At 43.4% G+C, this 16595-nt stretch overlaps 1 protein-coding gene across 3 annotated transcripts in view; it reads left to right on the top strand.

The window, feature by feature from the left end:
* Window positions 1-16595, top strand: part of LOC112065515 (AP-4 complex accessory subunit RUSC2-like) — a 59017-nt gene that overhangs the window by 26058 nt on the left and 16364 nt on the right. The window contains exon 1 of one of the 3 annotated variants that reach the window (XM_055087108.1): window positions 364-705. The exons of 1 other annotated variant lie outside the window; for it this stretch is intronic. The gene's annotated coding sequence lies outside the window, so the exon portion shown is untranslated. Of the gene's footprint in view, window positions 1-363; window positions 706-13122; window positions 13367-16595 lie in introns of those variants that run through there. One more of the 3 variants, XM_055087107.1, reaches the window with a different exon arrangement.

The raw sequence follows: 16595 nt of genomic DNA, 5'->3' as shown, positions 1-16595 counted from the left end.
GGAAAGTAAGTCACGTCCGGGAAAAGGCTTCTGACTTGACTCAGGGGTCTCTGGGACTATGACCCCTCTGCTGAGAATAGGGTCAGACTAGAACCTAGTTGCTTGGGGAGCAAGGCTTTGATGGCTTCTAGCAGTCATCCTGAGGGAGGAGTGTGCTTGAATGAAAATATTTCCTTGAAGGGCAGTTATGCGTCTCTATCCTTTCTCCTACCTCCCCCACCCTGTCTCCACAACTGGCTTGTGGTAATTCAATCTAGATTCTTCTCATAGCCTATTTCACTGTGCATATGTGGCCTTTTATTTACAGCCTTTGACAGTCTGATTGGATAACAGCTTACCAGCCTGCAGGACTCAGTCCACTGCCTTGGGGGAGGGGAAGCAGAAAACACTCTGGCTTTGCTTCCTAGAGCCTAGAAGCCAAAAGGAACAGCCAAAGGAAGAGCAAAGGGTTGACCACGCTGAACAGTCAAGAAGCATAGGGGCCTTTTTCATCCCAGCTAACTTGCTTTTGAGAATATACACTTGAGGGCTATTGTCCAAGTAGAGCAGCTCACGTTGGACCTTTCAACACCCACCCCTGGTACACTGTCTCTGGTCTTGGTTTCCTGCTCCTTGCTGCTCACCTATACCCAGCATTAGGAGGCTTTATCTCTATCCACTGCTGCATCCTCCATCCCCTGCATCTGAAGAAATCAGTCTGTCAAGGTAGGAACTAAATCTTTCCTAATTCTCTACAATCCTCCTCTCTATCCCTAACCTACATGCTCAAAAGAGGTAGGATTTACAGCAAATTCTGAATCTTTAGAGACTTCTAATTGTAGCAGTTAGAAGCAAGGCACTTGGAAGTATAGGGATGTGTGTGTGTGTGTATCTGTGTATTTATGTTGAAAGGGAGGAGGGTGAGAGGGAGGACATTTATTAGCACACTTCATAAGAACCTTCCCTTGGGCCCAAGGTTTTAGTTTGGCTTAGTTTGTAATTAGAGCTGAAAGGGACCTTAAGAAGTCATCTGATTTAGCCTTCTGCCTCCACAAACAGGTGCTATGAGTTGAATTAAGGAGGGAATCAAATGATTGATCTAATGGAGGAAGGCATACACTTGCTGGCTGGATTGGCAGAAGAGAATATTTATCTCGGTGTTATCCCTTTTGAGCAGAAGGAGAACCTGGAACAAAGCTGAGTTTATTATGATTTTATTTTTATGGAATAAAGGAAAGCGACCCTTTACAGCTCAGTGAGGTCAGTGGCTTCTAGCTTATTCTTTTCCTGGGTATAATTCCTATTGCTGCAGTCTCCTCTCAGCTGAGCCTGAGAGGTAAAAGGCTTGGAACTTGTTTGGGGTTCTTCCCCTAGATGTTCTGTCTGTGATTTTGGTTACATTAAATGTGCCTGCATATTTCCAGTTCATAAGGGAGGTGATAGACTTAGGGAAAAGACGATAAACCCACACCAGGTGGTCCTAGGAAAGAGCCCATTCTACTTCAGAACCAAACCTCTTCTAGAGCGTGTTTGACTTTTGAGAGTCAACTTTTAGCTGAACCTTTCTGTAACATATTTTTTTTTGTTTTTAATTTTTTGCTGCATTGGGTCTTCGCTGCTGTGCGCGGGCTTTCTCTAGTTGCGGCGAGTGGAGACTACTCTTCATTGCGGTGCACGGGCTTCTCGTTGCTATGACTTTTCTTGTTGTGGAGCACGGGCTCTAGGCACACGGGCCTCAGTAGTTGTGGCACGTGGGCTCAGTAGTTGTGGCTCGCGGGCTCTAGAGCGCAGGCTCAGTAGTCATGGCGCGCGGGCTTAGCTGCTCTGCGGCATGTGGGATCTTCCCGGACCAGGGCTCGAACCCGTGTCCCCTGCATTGGCAGGTGGGTTCTTAACCACTGTGCCACCAGGGAAGTCCCTCTGTAACATATTTGAGAAGCCAAAAACAAAGCAAGCTCTGTGCTTCGAAAGAAGACTCTACATTAGGGAGGCCTGATAAGGAAGCAGGGTAGGCCTCTTCTGACACACTCCTAGCATGCTGGCTGGCCTCACTTGGAGTCCAAAATAACATAATACCAGTTCGGAACAGTGGCCTCCTCAGCTAGGAGCAGCTACACAAAACCTGGAGGAAAGATAGATGCGTTCCCGGGCATTGGCTGCTATTCCATTTGTGAATCAGACTCCTGATGCCATAGCCAGGTGCTCTCAGGCATCTAACAGCCTGTTTATTCTCTCCTTGCAACTCGGCCCAGACACCACAGGAATCATTATTACCACCAATTCTTAAATCTCCAAATTCTTTCAGCACCTCTCACACATTTCAGAAGTATTTGTTTCATAGGTAATTCAGAGTCTCCATCAAATCTCATGGCCTATAAAGCCATAGAACCTTAGCAGGCATGAAGGGTAATTATACAAGCAGATTTTTCTGAATTCACATAGAAAGTTATTTTCTGTACTCAAGTAAGTAAGTCTGCTGTTAGTGCAGTTAATTGACATCATTTTCCAAACATATTTGATTTGAGAGCCATGAAAAAAGAAAGATGATTTATCTCAGTTAATAATTTGTTTCACTCCCCATTTACCCGACCCCAACCAACCATGTTCAGTCTTGCCTTTGTCTTTCCCCAGAGGTTTTCAGAATTTCTTCCTCTGAGCCCTAGGGTCCCCGGGAAGTGCCTTTGGGGGCCCCGCAGTGGAGAGAGGGAGTTGGAGTGTATGGGGCCTTAGGCCTTCCCTGCTTCAACCAGAATAGCTCTGTTTTATGTGTTGGGGCTAAAAAGTTTGAAACCACTGCTCTAACCCTTGTCTTACATCCTAAAACATCTTTCTTGCTGCCCTAGCCCTCCCCAGAGACATGTTGGCAATGATTTAAACAAAATTATGAGCCTCTCAAGTTGAGCTTTCTTACCCCTAAACATCCAGCACAGTGCTTTATACACAGTAGAAGTGTATGCAGTGAATACTTGTGGCTTGATTGCTTGTTTGATTGATTGATTGATTGATTGACTCCTGAGATGATATTAATTAATGGCCTTGGGATGCTTCTACATCAGAGAAGAGAGTATATAGTAAATCATAGTTTATTTTTATTTGTTATGATTTGGGCACTTCTGACCTTTCCTTCTGCAATCAGTCATGCAGTCTGAGGTAAAAACATGGTCAAAAGGAGTTACTTAACATAGGTTATTCCTGGTGTAGAGGATACCTGACTATGTCAACACAAGCAAAAGTACTTCCAAAGAAGTATGTCCTGAGGTAAAAGGTAAGCAGCGTGGTTATTGGGAAACACTAGAGACAGAAATGTACTAAGATAACATAGCCTTATCTATTTTTCAGTATTGCTTGCTTTCGCTAAAAATTGCCTGCCTGATAGTTTCCAAAACTACTCAATGTCTTGATTATGGGAAGTACAAATCTTTTTCTTCGCTAAGCTGCCTTAAAACACCGTCCAAGCTGTTTGTCTGTAGCCTCCAGTATACATCTACATATCTTTTGAAGGGGGGGTGGGTGGCTTTATTTTGTTTTTAATCAATTTATGTTTTATAAAAGTGATATATATGTTTAGTTTTTAAAGAGCCAAATAATAGAAAAAGGACATTAGTGGGAAAACTGGCGAAATCCATATAGTCTGCAAGTTTAGGTAATAGTAATATATTCAATGATGATTTCCTTGTTTTAACAAATGCACCATGATTATGTAAGATGGTAACATTAGGGGTACTGGTTGAAGGACATACGGGAACACTCTTAACTATCTTTGCAACTTTTCTAAAAATTATTCCAAAATAAATAATTTTTAAAAATTTGTACACAATAATGAAGATCTTTCACAATGAAAAAGAAAAATGCCAAGTAGTGCCAAATCTGAGATAATGACCAAGAAAATCAATAATACCAGCAATAGATTATGAGCCATTGAATTTAAAAAAAAAAAAGCTGAGAATCTATACCAATACCAAAAAAATAAATAGGAAGGAAAAGGGAAATCTTTCTCATATTGGAATGCCAGCTAATAAATGTAGGACGAATAATAGAGAGAAAAATCATCATTTTTCAACCATCACAGTAAATAACTAATTCAGGTAAAAATCTTCAATGGATGCTGGCATTTTTAAAGAGTAATAACAATGCATTACACTTCTATAAAACATTTATAATTTTTAGAGCACTTTCACACACTGTTTTGAGTAGACACTGTTCAGATCCGTAGCATGAGGTATAATATCTCCCCTTAGCTTCCACATCCTTTTTTTTCACCTAGTGATTCCCTACAGAATAGCCTGATCCAGGCCTAAGAATGCTCAGTAGCCAGTGGTTATATTCAGATATATTTTCACCACCCTGGATCTCTCTAATAAATCTCTTGCTAGTTGCTTATCTTTGAGATTTTATCCTTTATTTAAAACATTTCACACATAGCTGATTCGTGTTCTGTATCTGGCATTCTTAATATTTGAAATTCTTGCAGTTTAAATCTATTATTTGTTGTTTTCTGTTATTCATTCATGGTATCTTGTTTCCATGTATATTTGTGATCTTTGATACAAACTAATTTTTGCTTACTCTTTAATTTTGAGAATGCTGTCAACTTAAGTTGGAGATATTTTCCTCCAAAAGTTGGGAGGAACCACCAACCCTGGATCACTTGATCTTGCTTCAAGGGTCTCAGCCTACTATGGGGGTCTTGGGTTTGGCTCCCTCATCTTACTAGTGGTCCAGGGCTTGTCATTCTGACCATAATAGGAATGCTTCAGGAATTAGCCCTCAAGAAACTGTTGTTTTACCCCTTGCTTATTCCACAGCTCATGATTTTTTTTTTTCCCCTTTTGCCGGGTGGGGCAAGTAGCCTTGGAGATTTTTCCTATTTACTGTAAGCCCTGAAATGCTTTAAAAAGTATATGTTATACAGGATATAGTTTTTTGTAGTAGAAGGGACTCCCTTAATATCTTGTTCACTGAAATGCAGGAAGCAGAAGTCTCTCTGTACAATTTGATATCCTACTTTTTTTTATTAACTTTTAAGCCTTTTTCTATACCAGTAAACATTCATTATAAACGTAATTCCTATGGTTTCATTATATTGCATTGCATGGCTAGACCACCATTTAATTAGGCATTTTTCTATTAGATATTTAGAATGTTTTCAGTTTTTTGCTGTTGCAAATAATACTGCATTGAACATCATTGTGGTAATGTGAGGTAAATCGGGGGTTGAGGATATAAAGGAAAAGCATAGCTGTTACTCTGGGGAGGGGTTGTAAACTCAAATGCTTTATAGGATCCAGGCAAAGAGAGCAAATGAGTAAAGTGAAGCAATGAAGCTGACTAGTACAAAAGACTAAAGGGAATGGTGGGAACATGTCAAACTGAAGGGCACATGCGTATCTTATAAATAAGGGCAGCCACATCTCCAGCTGATTGTTACCATCTAGGAATGAGGGACTGGTATGGTCAGTTCTTCTGATTTTTCAAGCAACACAAACTGGAAATTAAAAAAAAAAATTTTATGGTGGCATTTTTACTGTGCAAACCACGTAAAATCTGTCGACACACAAGATGTGACCATCAGGCTGTCACTTTGCAACCTTTGCTCTAGGATCATGACTGTGGGAATAAATGGTGGGGAAGTACTGATTGAAGACATGGCTGTTCAGTCATCTTTCCATTCTCAGTACGAAATAGAGAGAAATGAGGAGTTAAGAGTTTAAGATCTTGACCTTGAAGATTTATTTACTAAAGCTCAGCTTTTTGGTTTTCATCTTCCTTCCTTCCTTCCTTCCTCACCTCTTATCAAATATGCTATTCTCAGACTAAGCTAACCTTCTGAAAGCGGACTTGAGTCCAGCTAGCCCACTGGGCTTGCCATTCAGTAGCTTCACCACACATTGGTGGTGACCCACTAAGTGCCAAGGCTCTGGGCTCAGAATTACTTATCAAGATATAAGACAGTCCCACCTTCCAAAAGTCTGCTGTCATCAAGAGATAAATAACAAAATAAAATGGCCAACACTTGGTACCAAATGAGTTGTACGGATAATTGGTATTGAAAAAGTTCAGAAGAAAAGACTTTCATGATAAAGAAAAGCTTCCAGAAATGGTAGAATTTGAGCTACATCCTTTTTTTCTTTTTTTTCTTTTCCTTTTTTTTTTTTTTAAGAAGATGTTGGGGGTAGGAGTTTATTAATTAATTTATTTTTGCTGTGTTGGATCTTCGTTTCTGTGCAAGGGCTTTCTCTAGTTGTGGCAAGCGGGGGCCACTCTTCATCGCGGTGCGCGGGCCTCTCACTGTCGCGGCCTCTCTTGTTGCGGAGCACAGGCTCCAGACGCGCAGGCTCAGTAGTTGTGGCTCACGGGCCCAGTTGCTCCGCGGCATGTGGGATCCTCCCAGACCGGGGCTCGAACCCGTGTCCCCTGCATCGGCAGGCAGATTCTCAACCACTGCGCCACCAGGGAAGCCCAGGCAATTTAAATATTATGGGTTTAAAAATTAGGACTCGGCTTCCCTGGTGGCGCAGTGGTTGATAGTCCGCCTGCCGATGCAGGGGAGACGGGTTCGTGCCCCGGTCCAGGAAGATCCCACATGCCGACTTCCGATGTTTAAGAAATAGTTAAGGAGAAAGTAGAATTAACATAGTTCATTGTTCTAAGAATTTTGGTATTGAAAAAAACAGAAGGAAGGGGGAATTGTCTAAGGTCCTTAGGTTGACATGGCAGTGATACCCTCTGCTTTCTAGTACACCTGAGTTTCTGCCACCCCACGCCCACCCAGTCACAGAGCCTTTAAAGACTCCTGCCTCTGTGGAGCTGAGCAACACCATTCAATGCTGCAGCTTTTTTTTTTTAACAGCTTTATTGAGATATAACTGACATCTGTTTCACCATTTAAAGTATACTATTCAAAAAAGAGGGGATATATGTATACGTATAGCTGATTCACTTTGCTGTACAATAGAAACTAATACAACATTGTAAAGCAACTATAATCCAATAAAATTTTTTTTAAAGTATACTATTCAATTGTTACTAGTATATTCACAGAGTTGTGCAACCATCACCATAATCTAATTTTAGAACATTTGCATCATCCCTAAAAGAAATCCCAAACCCAATAACAATCCCTCCCCATTTTCCCTTCCCCCAAGTCCCTGGCAGCCACTAACCTACTTTTTTTAAAAAAAATAAATTTATTTATTTATTTTGGCTGCGTTGGGTCTTCGTTGCTGCGCGTGGGCTTTCTCTAGTAGCGGCGTGCTGGGGCTGCTCTTCGTTTCAGTGCACGGGCTTCTCATTGCGGTGGCTTCTCTTGTTGCGGAGCATGGGCTCTAGGCACGTGGGCTTCAGTAGTTGTGTCACATGGGCTCAGCAGTTGTGGCTCGTGGGTTCTAGAGTGCAGCCTCAGCAGTTGTGGCGCACGGACTTAGTTGCTTTGCGGCATGTGGGATCTTCCCGGACCAGGGCTCGAACCCATGTCCCTTGCATTGGCAGGCAGATTCTTAACCACTGCACCACCAGGGAAGTCCCACTAATCTACTTTTTGTCTCCATAGATTTGCCTAGTCTGGGCATTTCATATAAATGCAGTCAAACAATATGTGGTCTTTTGTGTTCAGCATCTTTCACTTAGCATAATGTTTTCAAGGTTCATCCATATTGTAGCGTGTTTCTTTTTATTATTGAATAATATTCCGTTTTATGAATATACCACATTTTATCCATTCGTCTGTTAATGGATATTGAGTTATTCCCACTTTTTGGCTATTATAAATAATGCTGCTATGAACATTCATATGCAAGCTTTTGTGTGAAGATATGTTTTCATTTCTTTGGGGTAGATATCTAGGAGTAGAATTTCTGGGTCATATGGTAATTCTGTGTTTTACATTTTGAGGAACTACCAGACTATTTTCTGAAGTGACTGAACCATCTTACAATCCTCCCAGCAATATATGAGGGTTCTAATTTCTCCACATTGTCAACAACACTTGTTATTGTCTCTCTTTTTTATTTAGCCATTCTAGTAGGGGGTAGTATTTCATTTAAGTTTTGATTTGCACTTCCCTAATAACTAATGATGTTGAGCATCTTTTCATGTGCTTATTGGCCATTTGTATGTCTCCTTTAGAGAAATGTCTATTCAGATCCTTTGCCCATTTTTAAATTGGGTTATGTGTCTTTTTTATTGCTGAGTTGTAAAAGTCCTTTATGTATTCTGGATAGAAGTCCCTTATCAGATATATGATTTGCAAATGTTTTCTGCCATTCTGTGGGTTGTCTTTTCACTATCTTGATTGTGTTCTTTAAAGCACAAAAGTTTTAAAGTTTTATGAAGTCCAACTTACCTATTTTTTTTAATAAATTTATTTATTTTATTTTTTATTTTTGACTGCGTTGTGTCTTCATTGCTGCATGTGGGCTTTCTCTGGTTGCGGCGAGTGGGGGCTACTCTTGATTGCGGTGCGCAGGCTTCTCATTGTGGTGGCTTCTCTTGCTGCGGAGCACAGGCTCTAGGTGCATAGGCTTCAGTAGTTGTGGCACGTGGGCTCAGTAGTTGTGGCTCGTGGGCTCTAGAGCACAGGCTCAGTAGTCGCGGCACACGGGCTTAGTTGCTCCGCGGCATGTGGGATCTTCCCGGACCAAGGATTGAACCCGTGTCCCCTGCGTTGGCAGGCGGATTCTTAACCACTGCGCCACCAGGGAAGCCCCAACTTACCTATTTTTTTCTTTTGTCACTTGTACTTGTGGTATCATGTCTAAGAATGCATTACCTAACTCAAGGTTATGAAGGATTATTCCTTTTTTTGCTACGCTTTCTTTTAATAGACCTTTTTTTTTTCTCATGAACAGCAGGGGGCTTCTCTGTCAGCCTTTTGAGTCAGATCTGCCCACCACTTTTATTTACTCTCTCACTCTTTTTGTATTACTCTTATTCAACAAGACTTTGACTAACCACCTTCTATAAGCCAATCACTGTGCTAGTATTATAGGAAACACAAAATAAAAATGATACTGTCTTAAGCTCTGGGTATTGGGGATACAGAGATGACTATAACTTGGACTTTGCAGTCTAGAAGAGCCATTAAGGCAGATATGCACAAAAGAACATAACCATGTCAAGTGACAAATGATTTACTTAATCAAAACCTCTCATGGGGCTTCCCTGGTGGCGCATTGGCTGAGAATCTGCCTGCCAGTGCAGGGGACACGGTTTCAAGCCCTGGTCTGGGAAGAGCTCACATGCCGCGCAGCAACCAGGCCCGTGAGCCACAACTACTGAGCCTGCGCATCTGGAGCTTGTGCTCCGCAACAAGAGAGGCCGCGACAGTAAGAGGCCCGCGCACCGTGATGAAGAGTGCCCCCCGCTCGCCACAACTAGAGAAAGCCCTCCCACAGAAACGAAGATCCAACACCGCCAAAAATTAATTAATTAATTAATTAAAAAAAAAAAAACCTCTCATGAACTGATGTTAGTTTCTGATGAAGCTTCCGTCAGTATACAATGAAATAAGAAAAATAATGACAGTGTGCTTTTTTAATGAAATGATGGTGATAGTTGATGTAGGGTGTTTTTTGTTGTTGTTGTTTAATGATCTTACTTGGCGATATAAGAAATTGGCAATCCCGTATTGATCCCCTGGCTTTTGTGGGATTTTTTTCTTGTCTGTAAAATCAACAACCTGCAGCCACAGTTCAGAAGACAGAGATCATTTCTGGCTCCAAGGTGATCAGTGAAGACTTGATGGAGGAGTTGATCTGGGCCTTGTAGGTTTTGGATAATTCCTCATAGGTTTAGCCAAGTGTAACAGGCAGGAGAATCTGAACAAAGAGTGGAAAGAGCTTATGAAACAGGTTTGAAGGACTACATGACCAGGGATGGGAAGTAAGGTTGGGTAGAGACGGAGTAGACAGCCAAGAGGGAGGACCCTGAAAGCCAAAATGAGTTTGAACTTGATTCTCTGGGTAATGGGAAACCATTAAAAGGGGCAGGAGTGACATGTTGAATAAAGATGGGGCTTCAGGAAGATGAATCTGGCAGTACTAGATAGAAGGTAAATTGCAGGATTGGGGATACAGAGATGACTATAACTTGGACTTTGCAGTCTAGAAGAGCCATTAAGGCAGATATGCACAAAAGAACATAACCATGTCAAGTGACAAATGATTTACTTAATCAAAACCTCTCATGGGGCTTCCCTGGTGGCGCATTGGCTGAGAATCTGCCTGCCAGTGCAGGGGACACGGTTTCAAGCCCTGGTCTGGGAAGAGCTCACATGCCGCGCAGCAACCAGGCCCGTGAGCCACAACTACTGAGCCTGCGCATCTGGAGCTTGTGCTCCGTAAGAGGCCCGCGCACCGTGATGAAGAGTGCCCCCCGCTCGCCACAACTAGAGAAAGCCCTCCCACAGAAACGAAGATCCAACACCGCCAAAAATTAATTAATTAATTAATTAAAAAAAAAAAAACCTCTCATGAACTGATGTTAGTTTCTGATGAAGCTTCCGTCAGTATACAATGAAATAAGAAAAATAATGACAGTGTGCTTTTTTAATGAAATGATGGTGATAGTTGATGTAGGGTGTTTTTTGTTGTTGTTGTTTAATGATCTTACTTGGCGATATAAGAAATTGGCAATCCCGTATTGATCCCCTGGCTTTTGTGGGATTTTTTTCTTGTCTGTAAAATCAACAACCTGCAGCCACAGTTCAGAAGACAGAGATCATTTCTGGCTCCAAGGTGATCAGTGAAGACTTGATGGAGGAGTTGATCTGGGCCTTGTAGGTTTTGGATAATTCCTCATAGGTTTAGCCAAGTGTAACAGGCAGGAGAATCTGAACAAAGAGTGGAAAGAGCTTATGAAACAGGTTTGAAGGACTACATGACCAGGGATGGGAAGTAAGGTTGGGTAGAGACGGAGTAGACAGCCAAGAGGGAGGACCCTGAAAGCCAAAATGAGTTTGAACTTGATTCTCTGGGTAATGGGAAACCATTAAAAGGGGCAGGAGTGACATGTTGAATAAAGATGGGGCTTCAGGAAGATGAATCTGGCAGTACTAGATAGAAGGTAAATTGCAGGTGAGAAGACTAGTTAGGAGGCAATTGTGGTTTATAATGTGATGGTTTTTTGTTTGTTTGTTTGTTTGCGGTACGCGGGCCTGTCACCGTTGTGGCCTCTCCCACTGCGGAGCACAGGCTCCAGACGCGCAGGCTCAGCGGCCATGGCTCACGGGCCCAGCTGCTCCACAGCATGTGGGATCCTCCCGGACCGGGGCACGAACCCGTGTTCCCTGCATCGGCAGGCGGGCTCTCAACCACTGCGCAACCAGGGAAGCCCGGTGGTGGTTTTTATATTTTGTTTCTAACCAGAAAAAAATTTGATCTTCTCATCAAAGCCCTATAGATCTTTGGCCATAGTTGGTGGAAAGTAGGTGATGAAGTGGTCTGTGATATAGTGAAGTAAGTTAAGCACTGAAAGTGTGATAGCTGCCACCTTCTGTAGGCAGCTAGAAACGTTTCCTAAGTAGTAGCTCTCTAGTACATGGCTTAGTCTCACAGAAATTTCAGGGACAAAGACCCTGGGCCCAGAGCTCTTACTGGAATTCTAAGCACTGGTCATGGAGATTGACTTTGCCCCAGCCTACAGCCCAGCTAGGGGAGAGGGAAGTACAGTGACACCTTTCACTGTCCTTGAGGGGATCGTTCATGGCTAGTTTTATGAACAGCTGCCTTCCTCTCTCCTTCCCTTCCTCATTGTTTCCTGCTTTGTAGGATCAAGAAGCCATCGCCCCTCAAACATTTATTTCAAGGTTGGAAATAGGTTTTTGGGTCTTCAGCAACTTCTGTTCTTCTGCACCTCAGTTCATCTTAGGATGTTGTCACTGAGCATTTGAGTCTCATAGGGAATAGAAGCAACAATAAGGGGAAAGAAACGATGTATCTTCTGGGTCCTGAGTGGTAGCTGATGTGATCCTGGCCAGTAGACCTAAGGCTTCTTTTTAGGGACCTGAAATCCAGGGGCTTGCCTGTGAAGAACAGATGGTAGTCAGTACTGGAAGGAGCTCTATGCAGGGCTAGTGCTTGAGGGCCAAGCCCATCTTGACACCATCTCTGTGTTCAAGGATGGCAGCAGGAGGCAGTGGCATGAACTGGACAGAGACATGCTGCTACTTACTGTACAGCTGCCTCTGGCTCTGGCTTCTCCACTGTCTACTGATTCCCACAGAACTGGCCCAGAACCTGACGAGGGTGGAGCAGGGAAGGGGTGGAGGGTTCTGTAGGTCTTCAGACGGAACTGAGAATTTTCTCTGGCCTGGGGAAGACCACTCCTTTTCCTTAGCCTTCCTTTCCCAAGGAAAATAGGCTTCCTGCCCCCTGGCCTGGCTAAAGGGACTCTGCCTTCCCACAGGCCCAGCTGGACCCCACTCAGTACTGACCAGACACTGATGTAGGTAAGAGGGCGGAAGGTTCTGCTACAGCCCTACTAGCAGACCCTCTGAAGATCCAGGGAACTGAAGTGGACCCTGTGGTAGGAAGGGGACCTGTAGCCAACTTGATCCTAAGGCTCACTACCACCCTGTATATAGAAGCCGCTATGGCCCAGTCTCTCTTTTTTTCTGAGACAGACCCCGTTTCTCTGAAGAGGCACGCCCTAGAAAGCCTATTGCCAAGTCTAGGAACTTGGTGTTACTGCTGGTGGAATGATGACTGGTCCCCACAGCCTCCCTGCAGGGCTTCAGGAACCCCCTCCCAGGCTGGCTGCTCCACCCTGAGGCTAGTCTGGAATCCTAGTGAAGGGAAAAAGCTGGAAAACAAGGAGTCATTCAGAGTGGGTGAAAAGAGGAGGGAGAGGTTTCTGGCTGAGATCTAAAAGGAGGGGCCTAAGGAAGGAAGGAAGCTCTAAGCCTCCTCCCAGACCTTTTCCCTGAGACTCCTAGGGATGAGAGAGGAGCGAGGCCCAGCTCTCTCGCTATTTTTCTTTGCCGCTTTGAGAGTTCTCATCTTCCAGCACTGACTGCCCTCTGTGGCTGACTCCTTTCTCTACCTTCCCCCTTCCCCAGGCTAAAGGGCCCACAGGGACTGGCAGGGAGGAAGGCTGAGCGGCTGTACTGTGGGCATGCCTATTCCTTTCCCTTCCCCCTTCCCTTAGCAGCAACGTCACCGCAGCACCAGAGGCAGCGGCAGCGGCAAGGATACTGGGGCTGGGATTGCGCAGCCTCCCTGCATTAGCAACGATGCCATTGTATTAGCAGAAATCAGATCTTAGGAAATCAGCCCAGTTCCCCCTGTGTGGTCCTGTGGAACAGTGCCTCAGCTCGAACTGTCAAGATAGAGCTTGGTCGGAGTGCAAAAGGAACAGAAGCCTCCAGATACAGCTAAGGCTCCTTACAGAGGTATGGCTCAGCGGGGCTGGGGGGAGGGGCAGGGCAGAGACGCTAGAATAACTGGTCAGCACATTTGGGCCCTGGCTTCGAGGGTTGGCTTTGTCTACCCGAAAGAGGGAGGGAGAGAGTGAGAGCAAACATGAGCGCAAACATTAGACAAGCTCATCCATGCATACATCTGGGCTGTGGTGCAGAGATGGGGAAAAACAGGCTTGGGCTAATGCTATTTTGTCAAGAAGCAGGAAATCCCCTTCTTCCTTTCTGAGCATCTCTAATGAGGCTGTTATAGTGTGGGTCAGCGTAGAGGGGGTCAGATCTAGAAACAAAGGCTTAATAGGGAGGAGGTACCCCTACAGCTACTGTAAGTTTATGACGGAGACATGCAGGGATCCACACAGGAGATACTGGGAAGCATTGAGTCCATCCTTTACCTCCATGCACATATGTACATGCACATAGACACACATACCATATCTTCTGGAGCTGTGGGAGCCAAGAGGCTACAGATAAGGATGGAATAAGAAAGAATGTTGACCAAGAGGCTCCACATTGTTGGTGGCGATAAGTAGTGCCTAGGGCACCTGACCTATTACAATTGGTCTTCTTATACAGGCTTAGATTCCTAACAGGAAGAGACCTGAGCATAAGTTGATACTCCCAAATCCACCCTCCTGCTCTCTTCCCTTCAATCCTGTCCAAGAGAGAATCCAGACAGGAAAAGGGTTATCAGTCCTACTGAGGCTCCCCATCAGACCTCAGGTCAAGGTCAGATCGCTAGAGAGTAACAGCTGAGTATCACCATCTTCCCCGTCCTCCTTCAGGAGGCTAAAAAAAGAGGGAAGGGATTCTATGACTGGCAGAAAGATGCTGAAGACCAAAGACAAGGGAAACCTTTCTTCTGAAGTTTAGAACATCTTCCTGCCCAGAGTTAACCCTATTGCTGAGCAGATAGGAAGAGTTCTTTAAATTCCCATCTCCATTGATCACCTTGGTGGAGGATTCAAAAACATATGCTAATAGGAGTCAGTAGTTCCATGTTGCGCAAAATGTGGTTGGATAATACATTGGGAAGTTGTGGGAGGTGTTAGTTCCCAGGAAGCACCTAGGAATGTGAACTACAGAGCAGGGGAAAGGGGTGTTGAGGACTGTGAATGGGGCAGGGAGATGTGAGCTGGGAACTGGGGCAGGAGGTGGGACTGAAGAGTGTTTATTAGAGCACGGGGCAGTAATATGAAAGGGACTGTGGGTTCAGAGAATAGTAAAGAGGGTAAGTATAAACTGTGTAAATGGAAACTAGAGTGTGAGCCTATCCAGGAAAGGTAGGAAGCATCTGCTTTTTGGTAGCAGAGTAAATGTAGGGGCTTTAGGAAGAGGGTGTGGCCCTGATCTTTTCTCTGAGAGGCAGTTGTAGTGGAAAGAATTAAGAATTGGGGAGACCTGGATTTGCGTCCATGTCAGCTGTATAATTATGGGCTAACTTCTCACACTTGCTAAGCTTCAGTTTTCTCATCTGTAAAGTGGGGGTGATTATGTCTATTTTAAACGATTATAGTGAGATTAGAGATGATATATGTAAAACACCTTACTAAGTTCTCAGTAAATGATCACTAATAAATAGTACTATTATAATAGGCCAGGAGACACCCATTTGTGATGAGGGCCAGGAAGAGGGCTCTCGTGGAGAGCTTTCCCTGATTCTAGAGATCTAGACCTCGTAACTTTATGCTGACTAAGCCCACCACTTCTTTGTCCACCTGGTAGGCAGAGCTGAGCACTTTCTTCCACTTTTCTTCCTATTCTGGGTTCCCTATTCCTTTCCCATCTTCGTCTCCCATGTCTCTCCATTTAATCAGGGTATAAAAAGCGTCTGGAATGAGCTCTTCCATCTCACTGTTTTCTCTTCACCTTTATTAGCGCTCATGGGCCACAATATTAAACTTGTCTTGTTATAGAACGTGTCTCTCCTGGGGGAGAAGTCTAATAGGTATGCTCTCAGTAAATGTGTTCTGTGGTGTTTGAAATCAAGTCACGTGTACAGTATACTCTCATTACATTCGTAACTGATCAAGAAAAAAGGTCAAACATTAGGATTCCTGACTCTTGACTTAATTCTGTCATTTATCCATTGAGAGATCTTGGGCAAGTCATTTGTTCTTTCTAGGTGTTGATTTTCTTATTTTTTTAAATAAAGAAATGGCTCTGCCTATTCTGGTGCATTGTTGTGAGGATCAATGAGATGACATACATAAAGAAGTGCTTTGTAAAAAATGTGAAAGTGTCGGGGCAAAAGGCATGAGTACAAAGTCTAATGAGGTGTCTGTAGAACTTTACCTTAGTTGGCTGAACTGGAGTTGTCTGTGGAGAAACTATTGGCAGATCAGGAAGGAATAAGGCTTTCTCCGAGATACAAAAATATAAAATAAAATGGAATCAACCAGTGAAAGGGCTTTATGCTTAAAATGGGATTCAACATAACCTAAATATAAAAGCTAAAACTATACAGCATTTAGGGAAAAAAACAGGAAAATTTCTTTATGATCTTGGGACAGGCAAAGCTTTCTTAGACAGCATACAGAAAGATTTAACCATAAAGAAAAAAACAGATAAATGGGACTTCATAAAATTAAAAACTTCTATTAATTAAAAAACACCATTAAGAAAACAAATGGGCAAGCCACATTTGAGAAAAGGTCACTTGAGAAAATATTCTCAAGACATACATCTGATAAAGGACTTGTATCCAGAATAAATTTTAAAACTCCTACAACTCAACAATGAAAAGACAAGTCAGTTTTTAAAATGGGTAGAACAGGAGTCGATAACTAACCTACTGTGCCTACCATGTTCCAAGCACAATGCGTGGGTTCTAGGGACACAGGGTTGACTGTATCCTGGGTTCTAGGGACACAGGGTTGACTGTATCCCTAGATACAGTCCCTACCCTGTTCCTCAAGGAACTGTACTCTAGTCTGGGGACAGATACGTAAACATAACATAATAAACCTTCAGCGCCCTCCAGCCAAAGGTTCTCCATCACCCAATACATTCATTTGTGCTTTATCCCTGATTCAGAGGGTCAGCTTTCCAGATTGTGTGTTGCTCTGTTTCTCCATTTGAATGCGTATATGACCCAGTCAGTGGTTTTGTGGGTCAAAATCAGAAACTCTTATGTGCGTATTACTTGTGAATGCCTTTTGAAAATGGTGCTATAAAAGGGGGTGGAGGGGTATTCAATGAA

The sequence above is a fragment of the Physeter macrocephalus genome, chromosome 9 (genome assembly GCF_002837175.3).
Source record: "Physeter macrocephalus isolate SW-GA chromosome 9, ASM283717v5, whole genome shotgun sequence".
Lineage (NCBI taxonomy): Eukaryota > Metazoa > Chordata > Mammalia > Artiodactyla > Physeteridae > Physeter > Physeter macrocephalus.
The sequence above is the reverse complement of the archived record's forward strand: the minus strand, read 5'-3'. Positions and strand labels throughout refer to the sequence as shown.